Genomic DNA, 17,574 nt, shown 5'->3' with positions numbered 1-17,574 from the left:
TGCAGTACGATGTGAGCAAGCAGAGAGCATTGATTAACACTGCCAGGCAGCTGTGTTGGAATCCTCAAGTCAATATTGTGTGCTCTTGGTTAAAAAAAAAAAAACAACACCAAAAATAATGGGAAAAAGGAAAAGAAGACAGATTCAGCGTATTTTGATCAGCACAAGGTATGGCTGTGATTCAGTGGCAGCAGCAGGGAGGGAAACCACCCACAGGAAGAGAAAACTTGTTCTGTCACATCTTAGCACACAGCAAAATTCCAGCATCAGTACCAATTCCCTAAAATCTAGGCTGCAGTTGGCAGCCCACCCAGCCTCCTGAGCTCAGAGAACAATATATGTGTATATTCTTATGTATATATATATTTACAGACAGCATTAAACTAGATTTAATAAACATTCCAGGAAGGAAGGGACTTGGAGGAATAGCCAGACAATGAAATAAAGTTTTTTTACTACATGGCTGTATTTTTAAGACCTTGCAGAAAATGAACTCCTCGGTGATCACATTCCAAAGAACTTGGGAATGTTTTCCAGTGTGCCATGTCGTATCCCTTAACACTGGATGGTGATTATTTTAAATCCCTGCTATAAGACACAAGTATTTGATTAAAACAAATTCCAGTCTAAATCTGGGTGTTCCTTTTTATTAGGGATCCAGGGACAGAAGGGAAAGGAATGACTACAGCCTGCTGATGTCCCAACAGCATCAACTGTGCGAAAGTTCAGCTGCTCAGGGATTCATTTGAAGTACTCACCACCACTGAAAATAGTAATAAATGGTGTTTTGCATTTCTCTTTGCATTTCTTTATCAGCCCTGATTGTGCTGGAGATGCTCAGATGAGAAGAGAGGTTTATCTCCTCTCCTTCATCAGACCTGCAATTGGAGCCTACACCAGAAACAGTTTTTCCAAGTGGCACCAGGCTCAGAGCTGTATCCAGGTAACAAAATAAACCAGCAAATGAGGCAAAGAGCACCAGAGGCCGTGGAAATACAGACCTATAAAGATCCACCTTGGATCCCCATGCATACTGAAGTGACAAGGTTGGGCTGCAGGGAACAGGTCGATGTCTTCTCTGTGCAGCACTGAGGACAACCACGCTTTTCCACCCCAATTCATTTCCTTATGGGGAACCAGGGAAATTCTGGCTGGAGCTGGCCAAAGCTTAATCTTTTCAGTCTATAAAAAATTTAAACAGTTTGCTCCCATTTCATAAATGCTGACATTTTTTGTGAAGGGAGACAATAGCTTAAAACTTTCCTTAAAATGGAATGGGAAAGGCTTGTCCAGCCTGGAAAGCCAGGATGTGCTGCTCACTACATCCTAATTCCTGTTCCTGGAGTGAGGCAGCACCAGGGGCTCCCTGAGCAGGAATCCTGGCAGCTGGGGTGTCACAACTGAGGGGACATCGCTGCCAGGCTCAGCTCAACTGCTCCTGCACAAGGAGTCCTCATGTTGATGTAAGGAGATGTGTGTGGTGTGAGAGCTGTGGTGAGGTCCCTAAAAACTGGAATTCCTTGGCATGGTCCCCTGGCAATCTCTGAGCTAAGCAAGCTGCCAGCTTGGTAGAGACTGATCTTCTTTCTAGGTATCAACAAGTGTTACTCTAAACCCTTCCAGCTACAAGGGGGGAAAAAAAGGCAAAAATATATGGAAAAAAAAATCTCTTTGTAGCATCAGTAGAGACCACTAAAATCCACACATGCACTGCCAAGAACCAGAGCTGTGGGGTGTTCCCCCACATTCCTTTTCACAGGGATCAGCCTCATTCAGGGCCAGGATTAGATGGGGCTGAGACATGCTACAGCCCTTTCCTTAAACAGGAATAAAGAAAGGAGTGGTGATAATCCTTGAGTTTTAGAATGCATGAGAGGCCCTGATGCTTCACCATGGCCAAAACCAAAGGGAAATCCCACACAAATCCCCCTGGCTGCAGAAGTGGCTTCTGTGAAATCCATCTGGGTGTCAAAGTGGGACAGGAGTAGATATTCCACAACCCACCTGACACAAAACAGCCAAACAGGAGACCCAGAACTGGAGTTTTTCTTCTGCCATTTAACATACCCATAACCCTGAGGACATTGTCTTAAACAAAGGCTTGAACTTGGAGTGAATTGTAATTCTTGCAGCTTTGAAACCCAGGAGAGTGAAATCCTTGCCAGAAAGATCCTGAAGGGGTGAAGAGAGAAAAAAAAAAAAAAAGAGAGAGAATAAACTTGATAATTATGAAAAAAATAATATGCACATCCATAGTTTTGCTAAGTTTGGGATTGACAAGAAGAATCAAAGTGGTAGCCTGAAGAGAAAATCTGTGTTTGAGCAGGAGGTTAACTGACAAAAATTAAACTCAAGCTGAAGACACAAAGAAGAGCGAAAACCTACACGAAACCTCACAAGAAAAAAAGATCAGATTACTTTTTATGACCAAGAGGCAAAACTAAGGAAAATATTTCAGACATGAGAGCTGTTATTTTTGTACCTTTGAAGCAATACATAACTAGCACAAAAGTCAACTCAAGACAAAACAGGTAACCCAATCCTTCCAGACTTTGTGGTTGCAATCTCCTCCATGTGAGAGGCTTGGTTGTGCTTCCTTTCTTTCCATAACTGAATAAATTCTGAGAATCATAACTGTGATTATTCCAATTTATGTTTTCTTCTCAGGCTTCAAAAGTCAGAACCAAAGGACCAAAGGCTTTGAGTGCTGCAGGAAAACTTCAGATATGATCCTGAACTATATTTGTGCATGAAGCAAAATTATAAATAAATATAAAAGTATACTATATAAAATAAATATAAAAGTATACTATATAAAAGTATAAATGGTATTGCTTCACCATATTCTTTTTCGTTAATTATCTAAATTTACAATATTTCTGATTCACACAAAATGAATGCAAAATGCATCAGTCTAAAGACAGAGGGACCTGACAATAGTGAATAAACAGTGTCCTGTGCTGAGGAAAAGTTATTGTCACAACAATTCCTTTACCCAGGACCTACAGCAACATCCATGCCTTGAGCAGCAGCAAAGACATCATTTAGAATAATTGGACAAAACGTGGACACAGGTGCAGGAATTGGGATGTGTGGAGGGACCAAGTCTAAATCTTAGACTTCAAAACTCCTATTCAGTTGCTTAATCATGAAGAAATCCTGGGGCCTTCAACTCTTAAATTAATAGTTTTGGTAATTTCAAACATAGCTTTGCAACCACACGAAGTTCCTACGTCTTGTCAAGGTACCCCAGACTAGAAACCCCCATCCTGCAGCTGTACCTGGCACAGGCAGATGGAAAACAAGAATGGGAGGTTGGTACATCCCAAACACAGCCAAAAGATCCATCCATGGTACACAAAGGCTCAGGTTTAAAAGGGTTTGCACCAACCAGGGAAGGAGAGTTTAATTTCTCTCCAACTTTCCAAGCAATTGTTTTCATCTGTTTGGGGTAAAAGTGCATTCCTTGTGCTGGCTATGTCCTACTTTTCAGAGGAAAAAAGGGACATCTTTATGACTAGATATGCAAGGATACAGAGATTTAGGGGACTGAGGCAAGGGGGTCCCTGACCATGCTCAAGGATTTATTCATTTATTTTGCTTTGAGTAGCTATTGAAGAAAATACAGAAAACTTACAGGAGCAGAGACTAAAACTTTGATCACTGTTATCACAGCAGAGAACACACAACCACCACCCCCTGCTGGTCTTCCCAGAATCCAGAATCGATTGGAAAAGACCTCTGAGATCATTGAGTCTAGACCAGGGTACTGTGTGCCACGTCCAGTTGTTCCTTAAACACCTTCCTTTGTTCTGCCTATTTTGGGAGAAGATTGCATGGAATTGTCGATCCTAAGCAAAGGTGTGAGGCTGTGAGTCGGGAGGGAGGCTCGGGGAGGCGTGGGATTAGGTGCCTCCAACATCAGCATTGATTAGTTTGGGCACTCAGGACCTTTGCTGTCACGGACAACCAGGGCTTTCCAAGATGCTAAACACTCCCCAGGCACTGCCAGGCAGCCCAGACATCCAAATTAGCACTGGGTGCTCTCCTGGGATGGTGGGAGAGGCGGCTGGGAAGTCCCTCGGTGCATCCACACCATCGCTGGGGTTGGGTTGGGAGTGGCTTCTGAAGGCCAGGTCCCAGGTGTCCCCGTTTCCCTGACGGGGTCAGCCTCACACAGCTGCCGTGGAGCACAGGAGCTGCGTCTCTTTGGGGTGGGATTCCTATTCCAGGCAGTAATGGGGCCGCGGGCAGTGGGACCAGACTCGCCATCATCTGAAGGGAACGACCTGGAAACGCATTTATTGGGGACATCTGGTACTCAGTGTCAACAACTCACTCTGCTGAGCAGTTCCAATGAGTTACTGCCAGTGTGGCTGCAGCCTTTGTGAAGCCAGTTTATTAACTAAAATATTTCATAATGCCATGGCCTCACTCTTCCCGACAACAGATATTCTTTTCCTTGTTTGGAAATGGGAGCAGATGGCAGAAGTTCAGGGCATCAGCCCATTGCATTGCTCCCCATGCCCAAAGGTTTCAAAGCTCCTCAACATCAGCCTGGAAAATCCATAGGCATTGCCCAAATTTTAAGCAAGAGGAACAAAAGATCTGCATAATAGTTGGTCCAAAGTCACACTAACAAAATCAGAGCAGAAACCAAATTTCATCGTTGCTCTTTTGCTTTAACCTTGCGTCTATTATTAATTAAATAAAGCCAATGCTTGATTAACCTGACATAAAATTCTGGGAATGATATGAGCTCTCATCCATATGTGGCGCTGGAAATATCCCACCAGTTCTAGAATAATTCAGCAGTGGGGATATGAACAGAGCAGGAAGACCAAAAGGTAGTAAAAAAGTAAAAGGAAATTGGCTGCTGCTTTACCAATTTCCTGTTGGGGCTCTTCAGGCTGGATTGCTCAGGACAACCATTACAGGGAGGTTTGGAGCTCTGGAAAGCTTTTATTGACCTCTCTGTAAATACAAAATGGCCCATGAATTAAATGGGAGGGTCACTCTGAGGAAGTTCAACAGACTTGGCAGATTCTTGGGAATAAGCAAAAGCAGGGATCAAGGGGACTGATTGAAAATGTGCAGTTATTGTGCAAAGGATTCCTTTTCTTGGGAGCAAGCTCCCTGGGGCTTTCTAGGCCAGGATTTACAAGGCTAATGAAGGGTGTTGGTTTTTTTCCCTTCTGTCACAGAATATTCAGCTAAAGACAAGCCAGAGGGACAAGTAAGTGTCTTGCTGCTGACAAGATGTTTTCCAAAGGTTTCCATCACCCCTTTTCCCCCTCATGTTTGCCCACTGTCTCACTCAATCCTGCCAGACCCCTCCTCCTGAGATGGGATTTGGAATTTGGTACCACCAAGTTCTGTTCCTTTGGACACATGGTTTTCCCCACGCTGCAAGAAGTTTCTCTAATTACACCAAAAGTCAAGCAAAAGTATCTTTGCAAAACCCCCTGGATACTCTCTCCCTCCTCCTTCTGTTTTATTCTTTTTTTGGTTATCATTAAACAATCAATATTTTATTTCCATTTCCTTTCATAAGGAGTTGAAATAACTTCCCATGATTATATTTACATGAGTTCCCGTTATTATAGGAAACTCTTTTATCCATCATTGTGCATCCTTGATTTGAAATTAACTTCTTCAATCAGTTACAGAAGTAGAAGGCATAAAGAATCTTCTACATATCTAAACATTGAGACTTTTATTTGTTAATAAATTTCCTTCCCTTCTTTTTTAATCAATGATCACTGTAACTCAAAAGGCTTATTTGCAGGGGACCTGTGGAATTATGGTTTGGATCTTATTCTCCTTGATAGAAATCCTAAATCAAATGAATGGAGCTCCTGCTACTTAAAGTTCCCAGCAAATTAGGACTGTGGACGTTAAAAGTCTGACCATGATTAAAAAGATATCTAAGCTTTGGTCTTGAGATCTGGACGCTTTTAAGGAACAAAAAAAAAAAAAACATGGAAGAAGTTTTAACTAACTGAAATATCTGATCTATTCATTTCATCTCAAAACTCTCTAACAGCAGCAGAAACTCCGAGCCCTGCTGCTGTGTCTGTTGTTTTTAATCACAAATCCCAGTTTGGGATGTGCTGACAAACCCGGCTTGTTGGGAATGTCCTGCCCAAACCCAGCACGTGGCCTCCGAAGAAAAACACAATTATTGCACTGTGCAAACCCTCATTTATCACATTTTATTCATCCCCGTGTAAAAGCCTGGGACAGGGACACGGCGTGGCTGAAATCCGTAAAACCCAGATGTGCGGGAATCGCTGCCGGAGCCCAGGTGGGACTAAAACCAGGGAGACAAAGGGGGAAAATGATCAACTCTTCTTTGAGAGACAATTTCCCAGCACTGATGACCTTGAAGAGTGACCAGCAGAGTCAGAAAATGTGTATTAGAGGAGAGAGAACTTCTTCAAAGGTAGGGAACTCATCCCCAGCTCTCCCGGGTCCTCAGGTATGAAACAAAGCTTCAGTCAATTCGTGAAAGTGAAAAAGTCTGGTTTCGCACAGCCAGAAATTGAGGACATGTGAAAACCCATATTTATTTTCATTTCATATAAACACCTGGAAGTTTGAGAAGATCCTGCCACTGTTTCTGGAGTAAAAGATGTGTATTCAAAATTATTAACGCGTTAAGCCAATAATAGGTTTAAAAGGGAGTACTCCTGTAATACACAGTTGTGTTTGTGCCAGACAAAAGAGGGTTTGGGGGGAAATAAAACTAACATAATGGAAATGCAGAGATGCCCAAAGCCTCAGAAAAAAACAAGGGAATAAGGGAATATGAAAGCTGGATGCAAAAAGTTGCTTTCTCAATGCCTTCAGGCCTGACTTTATTCGTTTTGTTTTGCCAGTCATGAGTAATTTGGCTACTCGATAGTTATGCAGGATCCTTTTTAAGCCCCTATGTTGACATTATGATTGCTTAAATGTCTAAAAATATGCTGATCTCTAGTGGCACACAAGAAGGAAAATAAAAAAAAACACAAAAAAACCCACCCCAAAACAAAACAAAAAGCCAAACCAAAACAGAACAGGAAAATAATTTCAGGAAAATATTCAGAAGCCATCTGTAAATTGCTTCCATTTGTCATGCTTAGGAAGAGAATGCATTCTGCACATCAAATCCTTTAATCCTTGCAAATGTGATCAAATTTGTATCGCAGGAATTTTACATACACAGAAAAGCAGATTTTTAAAGTCTTCTTTTACTGAAATGAAGGACGGAGACGTTACTGGAAGAACAAAACCTGTCACGGTGTCTTCCTTCCTTCCCAAATTTTCCTAAAAATACACAACTATTTATTTATTTTCCCTTATCTTTGTTTTTTTCTCCAGAATAAGTTCAGACTGTCCAAAAAAATAAGCCTGGGAGTGAGCTGAGCTGCTTTGAGCCTCTCCCAGCGGCTCCTGCTGGGTCCATGCAGACCAGAGATGTCCCTCTCACTGCGGGACCTTCCAGGACCTTCCGTGGGCTCCCAGCTCCTGCTGAAGGAATTCTCTTTCACTGGGGCTCTCCTCCAACTTCTCAGCCCCAAATTTTTGATCTGAAATGCCTTAATTATTGCTGCAACATGCTGAGGGAGCAGAAAGAGGAAAGCAAAGCAATGCCAAGTTGTTTGGTTTTTAATTCAACTCCCTTCTCCTCTTTCTCTGGGCTGATTTTGTAGAAAAAAAAAATATTTGGGAACATAGAGAATCTCTTCTCATGTCCCCAGTGCTAAAATTTAGGCTGTGTTTCCTCTCCCCCACGCAAATCCTCCTCACACACTTAGCTCACCCTAAACAATACTGGAAAGGGTCACAGCAGAAGCCTCCAGATTAACTCAATTCACCTAAACCTTTATCAGGGATAAAGATATTTTTCATTCATCTCTTCGCTTAGACACCCAGTCAATAATTTAGAGAAAGATTCCTCATTTACTCCCTTCACTTAAAAGATATCAATATCAGAGTTTTGGGGGAGGAAAAAAACCCTGTAAAATTCAGCGCAGTCAAGCGCTGTCTTTAATGTTGCCTCTTCAGAGGCCGCGGAGCCGAGTCTGGCGCGCGATTCCCCAGCCTGCAAAGCACAGAGGAAAAGAACAGACAGCACTGGGAGATCCCCTGGTCCTCCAGGAAAAGAGACAGGAATGAAAAGACCAGACTTTTACTTATGTGTTTATCAAAAGTAAGAACAAATCCTTTATAGTTAAAGGAATTACATGGGAACGCGGTTGCCGACGGTCCGGCGGCTTTTCAGCAGCGTGGTCCGTGCTGGATGTTTCTGAGGAAAAGGGAAAGAATTTACAACCCTCCCCCCAACTTTCTTTTAAAAATTAAAATTACTGAGGCAAACATGATTTTTAAGAGCAGGGATCAAAATTAAGATTTCAGTGACTGAAATTGTCACTGATGCTGATTTTCAGCCAAGATTATGTATATGTCTGATACATGCACATGTGTGTTTTCACTTGGTCAGCAGAGAGTTTGAATTTCTTATGGAGACCACCAACTTTGCTGGACAAGTTTCAGTTCTGAAAAAAAAAAAATAAAATTGGAGAGCAATGATTTAACTCATTCTTGCCACAGCAACATGAATGACACATTGACACGGTCCAGGGTCCATCCCCAGACACACATCCAACAGCAGGACAACAGCAGAATTAACAGGTGTAGCTGCAGGGAGAGCTTAGGAGCAGTTTTAATTAGTTTAACTACTGTTTTAAAGACACAGCTTTGTTAAAGAGACCTGTATCTCGCTGCATAAAATCCTCTGTAATCTTAAAACCACCAGCAGCAAATGGGCAGCACTGGAAATTCAGCCAAGCTACCCATGAGTGGCTCATCCTCATCGGCCTGGGCTGTCCAACATCACACACAACATTCCCACATTTTCTAGAAGGGTTTCCTAAGCCCCATCTTGTAAATAAAAGCTTTAGATGAAGATTCAGAGGAGGCCATGGAGCTGCTCCAGGGCTGGAGCCAGGCTGGGAGAGCTGGGGGGGCTCACCTGGAGAGGAGAAGCTCCAGGGAGAGCTCAGAGTCCCCTCCAGGGTCTGAAGGGGCTCCAGGAGAGCTGGAGAGGGACTGGGGACAAGGGATGGAGGGACAGGACACAGGGAAGGGCTTTAAGCTGACAATGGGTGGATTTAGATGGGATTTTGGGCAGGAATTGTTCCTGGCAGGGTGGGCAGGCCCTGGCACAGGTGCCCAGAGCAGCTGGGGCTGCCCCTGGATCCCTGGCAGTGCCCAAGGCCAGGCTGGACATTGGGGCTGGAGCAGCTGGGACAGGGGAAGGTGTCCCTGCCATGGCTGGGGTGGGATGGGTGGGATTTAGGGGCCCTTCCCACCCAAACCTTTCCAAGATCTGAAAACAATGGAGCAAGTCCCTATCACCAACTTCTGGATTATGCAGCTTCAAGACAAAGGACTAAAAGATTGGTCTGTGCTGGAGGTTTTGCAGCATAAATGTGTCAGATTCAGCATTTTGATTCTAACAAAAATTGGGGGTAACCGATCCACCTTCAGCAGGAGCATGATTTTCATTTGGACTTCCCAGAAACTCCAGTGTAATTCATTAACGGATGTGCCACTAAAAAAGGAGTTGTAGGAGAGTGAAATAAAAGAAGGGCTGATAGATAGTGTTGCATTGATGGGTTCCGCTTGGTTGGTAACATCAAGTGGCAGAATGAGAACAGTTTTTAAGATATGATTAAATATAAATTTTATCAAAGGAGCAGTAAAACATTATGGCTTTAGGCTTTTTAAATTCCGTACACATTCTAGGATTCCAAAAATAAAGCTCCAGCTCCTTAAAATTGAATGTCTGCCTTGTATCATTTTTAAAAAGCCCCCATCTGAGCGATGCAGAATTTTTATCTGCAGGACCAGCCCAGGAGGATTTAGAGAGGCGACAGATTGGCCGCAGGCTGAGCTCACTTGGACACAAACTGTTGGCTCCACCTTTACACCTGGAGTCCTTTGGATTTATCTGATGCCTTGGAAATGTGACCCACCCACAACGTGGACTGTGCTGCCACTTGGACTGAAATCAAAGTCCAGCCCTCACGTTATTCTGAATAGAAGGAGAAATAAGAAGAGACTGGCACAGGCCTCATGCTCAGGTGTCATCACCCACAGTGGGTGAAAAAGGATTTTCTTTAGCCCAGGTCTCCAGCTTCTGCCAAGGAAATGACACTTTCTCATCATGCTTTCCTCTCTGGAGCTGCACAAATCTCATCTGATGATTTCAGGATTGTTAAAATTGCAAAGGGCCATGCTTGGTGGATCCCCACACATGGAGATCCTCCTCCCTCATGCCTCACACCCTGGGAGTGTTCCCACATTGATCCATCCACTGGAACCAAAGGGATCCAACCTTAGGTCAAAGGTTGGGTTCAATCATCTTGGAGCTCTTTTCCAACCTCAATAATTCTACAGTTTAGACTCATTAAAAATATAATCCCACCTCAGCCCAGTTTCCTCTCCAAGCCTTCTGCTCTGAGAGCATGTCCCACTGTCTCTCTCCTCTTTCTTCCTCTATAAATCAAACCCTCCTCTTCTCCCATTTTTGGGATCTGATTACACTTACCACCGTGAGGATAAGTAATTACACTGGGGTTTAAAGAGAATATTTTGTTCTCACTCCACCCTTACTTCTCACTAAATGCACATCAGCAATCACACAGAGAAATAAAATAAACTAGGCATTAAATTATTTCCCCTGTTTTTTTGGGGGAAATGGTTGTGCAGCAGGGCTTCCTTACCATAACAATAGACCTGTGAGAGCAAGATCATCCTAATTTACATCCGTGTGTGTTCTTTAGCTATTAAAAAATATCCAGCATATTAATTAGTTCCCGCTCTAATTGTTACAAAAAAATTAGTCTGAAAAAGAAAAAAGAAAATAAGGTGCAAAGCACCGCACTATTTACAAGTACTAAAACTTGAAATAAATATTCAACATGGTCTTTTCAAGTCAAATGCCTGGCCAGTTTTGAATAATAAAGCAGGACAAAGTCATTTACACAGAAAAAGCTAATGATTTCTGTATTTTGCTGCTGGTAAAGAATTGAAGGATAGCTGATTTGAATCTTCCTTCAATCTCCCATCAATAAAACAGAGACAAGGCAGATTCGAAAGCTGATCTGGGAGAGTCATGTTTTTATAATTGCTTTTTACCCTCAGGCGTTTGAAATCCAGAGGGTCACGAGTGCCTGTATTAGTGCTGGAGCAGGCCAAGAGGCCCAGTCAAAACCCTGAGACACAAATTAATTTGTTTGTGGTTCTCATGTCTAATTTGGGGAAAGAGAAAATTCTTTGCCACTTTACAATGTTATGATCTAATTAAAGGAAGATACATGTGAAATATTTATGCAACCTTTAGGAAAAAAAAAAAAAGAGAGAGAGAGAGAAAATAATATTTTGGCTCAGACTCGTTTGGGAAATTTTCTGAAATATGGGAATGGAAAAATTTATAAAACAAATATAGAAAAACTGAGGGCAAAGCTTTTGTTTTGGTAGATGATATTGGCAAAATTTCAGAATAGGTTACATTAAAATTTGTTGTTTTGAACTTGAATCACAAAATGGCAAAGGAGCAAACCGCAACTTCTCGCTAGTGCAGCCACATTGCAGCCAATATTATGTTGGGAAAAGAGCATTATAACTCTGCCTAGAAAACATTGAAATTATGCTGTATTAAGGAGATATAAGAAAGGAAAGTGCTATCAAGGGATTAGCTTCATGGGAAAACAATTCAAGTTGCTCAATATTTTGTGTTGTCCAAGTGACATGCCTTTCCCAAGCAGCGCTCCAGCGCCGTGATTTATGGAGCCAAAACCTGGAGTCACTTCCCTGTGTGCAACAGGCCAGGAGAGCACTGAGATGTTGTTACACCGGATTTTTGTGTGTTAATAGACATTAGGAAAAAATTCCTCCCTGGCAGGGTGGGCAGGGGCTGGGATGGAATTCCCAGAGCAGCTGGGGCTGCCCCTGGATCCCTGGCAGTGCCCAAGGCCAGGCTGGACATTGGGGCTGGAGCAGCTGGGACAGGGGAAGGTGTCCCTGCCATGGAAGGGCTGGGAATGGGTGGTCTTCAAGGTCCTTTCCAATCCAAACCATTCTGTGAGGGTGATGCAGTCTACACACATAGCACAGATACATTAGAAGTCTCCCTGCCTTTACACTGCTCTTTTTTTTTCTCCTGAGGCCAGACCTCACCACACAAAGGTGTCCTGCTACCTGAGAGAACATCCTCTTCATGCTGCAATTCTTAAACAAATGGAAATTCTAATTTTAAAATGGGCTGAGCTTTATAACGAAGCTACAAACTCCCATGCCCTGAGATTTTTTTTTATTTTTTTTTTTAGCTGACAGCACAGGGAAAATCCTGGTCTAAAGAGGAGAAAACTCCAAATAATGTAAACACATGAATGTTAAAACTCCTTGCATTTTCCAAAGGAGAATTCTCGGCAAGGTGAAGAGATGCTGCTCTGTTTACAGGCACTTTTCCCTGCACCAGGCAGCTTTCCCTTCACACTCACTGTCATTAAAGTCCATTTGGGTGAAAACCATCACACCACGTCTTTCTTTCACACGGCTGCTGACCCTATCCACAGGTCCCTTGTGCTGCATAAAGTGTTTGCTTCCTTGGGAAGAACTTAATGAAAATGGACAGTAAATCACTTGATTTCAAGTTTGCATTTGTTTATTTGGCATCTGATTATAACCTGCTCGTTGACCTTGTTTGAGAGGTGATGGGACAAGCTCTTAGAGCACTGGCTGATAGAGACAAGCTCTGAGAGCAGCAAAGGTTTTTTAAAACTTTGCAAAATAAGTAACAGCCAAGGAAATATATCATCATCCCATCCTGCGACTCCTGTCCTGTAAACATGTGTGTGGCCCTTAATCACACTAATAAAAGTGCTGGAGCCAAAGGGAATACCTGAAGGAGAACGAGTTTGCAGGGACAAGGCTTATTCTTCTAGCTTTGTCAGAGGAAACTTGTCAAATAAACTGAAGACTGATAGCTGCTATATTTCCCCTTATTATAATCCAGAAACAACATACTTGTCTGAACAAAATAGAAATAAGTCCTCTTTGAGGCTACTCTGTTTGCCTTGACAGCAAGCTTGGGTTTTAAGCCAAGATTCCAGATTGTTTTTGTGAAAACATTTCCACTTGTCTGAAAGAGTATATGTAATGGATATGTGATAGCAGTAATGCAATGCTGAAGTAATCTCCGGAGGACGCGCGCATCTCCGGGGACCCCGCGCTGCAGCGGGTACTACACACCAGGAAAATAAAATTGGTATTCTAACAATATGGAGAATGCCTGCGATTTGTACCTCGCAAAAACACCAGCCCTCATTTATAATTCAGCTGTAATGTGTGCTTTCCTTGTAGGAAGTGTTTTGCTTTCGGGAGGAAATGGAAGTGACATTTTTGAAGGCTCTTTTCTGGCTTTGTGTGGGATCAGAGAGTGCAAGGCCGTGGCACTGCCGGCCTGTGGGACAGGCAAGACACCACAAAAAAAAAACCCTTTAAGCTGGAAAATTGTTTCCTATGTGTCCTCCCACTCACTTGGTGTTAATTTTTATATTCAGTGTCATAAATTCTGCTCAAACAGGAGGAATTAAGACAAGCTGAGGGACGGGGTGGAAGTGCTCATTTTCAGGATGGTGAGGTCCAGGTGCCAAGAAGAGGCTGTAATAACTCAGCCCAGTGCTTTGTGTGAAACTCAGCATCTCTCCAAACCCCACACAAAATTATCCCACAGGATGTAGATCCCTGGATGGGTGGGAGCACTGGCCTCCTGCTGGGATCCTCCTGCCCCTGGTATCTAGAGAAAGAAGAACTTGTGTGAAGCCAAGAAAACTGATAAAAGAGGGCCCTTCCATCTCACAGGTGAAAATCAGAGACAGACTCTGCATGGAAACTGAAATAAACTTTATTTTACTAATAAATGAGCACTGGAGCAATTCATGTCATGAATTTTCCACTCCTGGAGAATATTTTGCTCAATGTAATTTTGACAAAAGCTGCTGTAGTCCTGGGGCTCCAAGGAGGGAGTGTGTGGGGTAGGGACCCACAACTGCCTCTCCCCACGGGCACCCAGTTCTGGCCAAAACCGTTTTTAGCCACAGAAATTCCTTTGCAAACGTGGTTTAAAAAACCAACCAGATGACAATTTTTAAATTTCATGGGCACCACGGGTTTTATTGTACTTGTTGTGTTCAATCTGAACAGCACAACCAGCGACGTGAGAGGACAGGTACAAATATCCAGCAGGCCAGTTGGTACTGACAGAATAAAAGGGCTGCACCAGCCAGCAAAATAAAAATTGCAGCAGAGACTGAGTTTTACAGGGGAATGACAGAAGCTAACATTGTAATGTATCTCATTCCAGTGCATCCAAACAGTATAACATTATTTTCCAGGGAAGTTAATGGGGTTCCCAAATATGCACAGCTGAGGGCAGAATCTGGCCCTGAAGTTAACTATTTGAGCGATGCAAATTTTAAATTTGAGACATGTATCAAAGGTAAGCCTAAGTGTTCAGTTATTTTACCCAATCCTTTCACAAGAAAAAGAATTCAATTTTAGAATCTGTCTGTAATTCCAAAAGGGGAAGAAAACAGTCTAAAATATATTCCTTGAAGAGAGATGCAAGTTTCTCATTTATATTCGATCTCGGATGAGATTTGGTAAATGCAGACCCTTCCACAAAGTGAATATTATAGTGAGGCCGTAACATTTTAGTAACACGAATTCATAAGGTGACCCTGGAGACCAACAATAAAACAAAATTCCATAATAGACTTAAATAACAAAAAGGGTTCGGTGTTTCTGTTGTCTTCCCAAATATGTTTCACTCTGCACAGTTTTTCTAGGAGAACATTTTGGCCTGTAAAGAATAAAATACATTTTCAATCAGCTGAAATCATGAAGCATTCTTGATAGCTGTGCATTAGCTTTTTACAGCTGTCTTGGTTTTTACACTGTCTCTTAGAGAGCGGATTTTCCCTTCCCCATACCTATAAAAGGTAGGTAAATTAAACAAATTATGAACTATGCAGTGGTTGAATACTTTGTAAAATTGTAGAACCAGCTTTTCAAAACCTTTAATGCTCCATCTCCCAGAGGTGAAATGCCAGCCTCCATTCGGGTCTCTTTCAGTTGCCCTTGCCACTTCAAAATGTGTCTGGAAACAGCTCTGCAGATGGCCTCGTATGTTTTACAGGAAATATTACTTAAACATTGGAAAGGATCGAATTTCTCCTGTTAGGAATTACAAATCTGGATTTCATTTTCTCTCTTTCCACCTTCCCCCCCACCCCACCCCGCCTCTCACCCCCCAAACCATGGGAAAAAAATGTGATTGTTACATCTGACACTAAGGAAGTACCTGGGATTTTTGGTTTTTTATTTAATATGCCACTTCTATTGGAAAATAAGGAATAAATCTTGGAAATGTAACCAGGTAAAATAAGTCCTTTTCTTCATATAAAATAGTAGCTAATCAAAAATATTTCCCAGAAGCATCAAAGCTTTTTATATACAATGATCTGGAAAACATATTGTGTAGGATTTCTATTTTTGCTCTTATTCTTATGAATGTTAAAGAATAATAAACTTTTCTTTCAGCTTCTCAGGGAGAGTTTCTTAACATTTGCGGCATTTCTTACATATTGACCTTGGTTTATGTATTCTGCAAAGATTCATTAAGCTTAGGGGGGTTCTATTGTCAGGAAAATGGTTAGCATTAGTAAAACACACAATTAAAATAGTAGCAGGTGATGTCAGTTTTAGTAGAGTTGACATTAATGACCTGTTCATAAGGGGCAATTTCCACACTAATGTCATGTTCTTTAAATGGAAATAGCCAGGAATACACATTTTCCATGTAAAATAACCCTTTTTGTAATTCATTAAATTCCCTTTCCCCCTATATTTAAGTAGACACCTTTCCAAGAGGGAGTAGAATTCCAAATAAAGACATAGGAAATTAAAATCAGGGTTCCCACAACTAGTCTATTTAATATTCATATTCAGGAAAAGATCCATAAACTCTTTTGCTTCTCTTTTATTAACAAAGGAAGTAAACTCCCCTTGACAGTCTACTTTTCCCAGCTGTGTTCCAGAGGCAGTGAGAGACAACTGCCTTTGTTTCGGGACAGAATTAAATATCCTTGTACAGGAGAGGGCAGGGACATGAGGAGAAATTTCTGCTGTGCCCCACCTGGGGTAACCCATCCCTTTACCTGGATAGAGATGGGATTTCATGGAATTCTAAAATAGTTTGGGTTGGAAAGGACTTTAAGATCATCCAGTTCCACCCTGCCATGGGCCTGCCGCTATCCCAGGTTGTTCCAAACCATGTCCAACCTATCCTTGGACACTTCCAGGGATGGGGCAGCCACAGCCTCTGTGATCCGAGAGTGACAGGAGAGGTTGTCCCCAGATCTCGCCACGGATGGTTGTGTGCAGGGAAAGACAGGCAGAAAGGGCAGGTGTTCAGCACCCTGACAGGCCACTCTTCCTTCACCATCTCCTTCCAACTCATCCATATCCTGCTTGGATTGAACCACAGAACCACCCAGGCTGGAAAAGGTTACTCTAAGGTCATCAGGGTCAACAATTAGTCACTAAACCGTGTCCCCAAGTGCCTTTTGAACACTTCCAGGGATGGTGACTCCACCACTGCCCTGGCAGCCTGTTCTAATGCTTGACCACCCTTTCAGTGACAAAATCTTGGCAATTCCACACTAGAGGCTCACCCAGGACCCTCCCTAGTATGTGTACTCGAGGACCGCTCCAACAACGTATTTCTGGGGTTGCTTTTGTGTGCTCACACTTTACAGAGGAAAAGAAGGGCAGGGCTGAGCAGCTCTGGCTGTGAATTTGTGTCCTCTGACACTGGACACCGCTCAGCCCCCAAGCTCCACGCGGCATCACCGCGCTCAGCAGATGCAAAGGCAGTGGCAGATGCCATTCCAGCCACCAAACTGGTGTCACGGGCCAAATCAAACATTTTGCCAGCGAAACGGAATCAGTTGTCTCCAGCTCCCCATCCTCTTCTTCTCACGCCTGCTGGAAAAATGTTTTCTTTATTCAAGTTCGCGTTATTGTCATGGTAATTACTTCAAGGAAACCAGCTCCAGTCTAGGACTGGCTGTCTGTCCGTGGCAGAGATCTGCCAAATAATTTGGCACTGCTAGCTTTAATTGGCAGCCTGTGCTGAAGAGACACCCAAGCCTGAAATGGGGTTGCTGCGGGTCATCCTCTGAGTGCGCTGGAATTTGGCAGCCCGGGTGGAAGCGGCAGTGTGCGGTGGCTCGCTGCCCTGGATCTGGCTCCGGCCGCCAGCCGATGCTCAGCCTTTCATGTCACAGCGCTTTTTCTTCTCCTTTCCCCCTAAAAAGAAGGAAAAAAAACCAAAAAAACCCCACCGAGTGAATTAAGGATAGAGTTTCACCCTTAACTTTGAATCTCTCTGCTTTTGTGCTTGTCGCAACCTTAACACCGTTTTTTGCACTTAATTGTAAATCTCAGGGCTGCTGA

The sequence above is a fragment of the Poecile atricapillus genome, chromosome 6, assembly GCF_030490865.1.
Source record: "Poecile atricapillus isolate bPoeAtr1 chromosome 6, bPoeAtr1.hap1, whole genome shotgun sequence".
Classification (NCBI taxonomy): Eukaryota; Metazoa; Chordata; class Aves; order Passeriformes; family Paridae; genus Poecile; species Poecile atricapillus.
Note: the sequence above shows the minus strand (reverse complement) of the source record.